The sequence below is a fragment of the Rutidosis leptorrhynchoides genome, chromosome 4 (genome assembly GCF_046630445.1).
Source record: "Rutidosis leptorrhynchoides isolate AG116_Rl617_1_P2 chromosome 4, CSIRO_AGI_Rlap_v1, whole genome shotgun sequence".
NCBI classification, from domain to species: domain Eukaryota; kingdom Viridiplantae; phylum Streptophyta; class Magnoliopsida; order Asterales; family Asteraceae; genus Rutidosis; species Rutidosis leptorrhynchoides.
In genome coordinates this window covers 301,133,959-301,135,251 of record NC_092336.1, presented here as the reverse complement: position 1 = coordinate 301,135,251, position 1,293 = coordinate 301,133,959, and positions in this window count along the sequence as shown.

The window sequence follows — 1,293 nt, the reverse complement described above, 5'->3', positions numbered from 1 at the left end:
GCATCTTTATGTGTGCTTTATTTGCTAGCTAGGGTGCCTTAGCTGAAATGTCTCGTTCTTATTGATTAAAAACGCTCCATATTAATTGATTTCGTTGCGAGGTTTTGACCTCTATATGAGATGTTTTTCAAAGACTGCATTCATTTTTAAAACAAACCATAACCTTTATTTCATAAATAAAGGTTTAAAAAGCTTTACGTAGATTATCAAATAAGGATAATCTAAAATATCCTGTTTACACACGACCATTACATAATGGTTCACAATACAAATATGTTACATCGAAATCAGTTTCTTGAATGCAGTTTTTACACAATATCATATAAACATGGACTCTAAATCTTGTCCTTATTTTAGTATGCAACAGCGGAAGCTCTTAGTATTCACCTCAGAATAAACATGCTTTAAACGTCAACAAAAATGTTGGTGAGTTATAGGTTTAACCTATATATATCAAATCGTAACAATAGACCACAAGATTTCATATTTCAATACACATCCCATACATAGAGATAAAAATCATTCATATGGTGAATACCTGGTAACCGACATTAACAAGATGCATATATAAGAATATCCCCATCATTCCGGGACACCCTTCGGATATGATATAAATTTCGAAGTACTAAAGCATCCGGTACTTTGGATGGGGTTTGTTAGGCCCAATAGATCTATCTTTAGGATTCGCGTCAATTAGGGTGTCTGTTCCCTGATTCTTAGATTACCAGACTTAATAAAAAGGGGCATATTCGATTTCGATAATTCAACCATAGAATGTAGTTTCACGTACTTGTGTCTATTTTGTAAATCATTTATAAAACCTGCATGTATTCTCATCCCAAAAATATTAGATTTTAAAAGTGGAACTATAACTCACTTTCACAGATTTTTACTTCGTCGGGAAGTAAGACTTGGCCACTGGTTGATTCACGAACCTATAACAATATATACATATATATCAAAGTATGTTCAAAATATATTTACAACACTTTTAATATATTTTGATGTTTTAAGTTTATTAAGTCAGCTGTCCTCGTTAGTAACCTACAAACTAGTTGTCCACAGTTAGATGTACAGAAATAAATCGATAAATATTATCTTGAATCAATCTACGAACCAGTGTATACGTATCTCAGTATTGATCACAACTCAAACTATATATATTTTGGAATCAACCTCAACCCTGTATAGCTAACTCCAACATTCACATATAGAGTGTCTATGGTTGTTCCGAAATATATATAGATGTGTCGACATGATAGGTCGAAACATTGTATACGTGTCTATGGTATC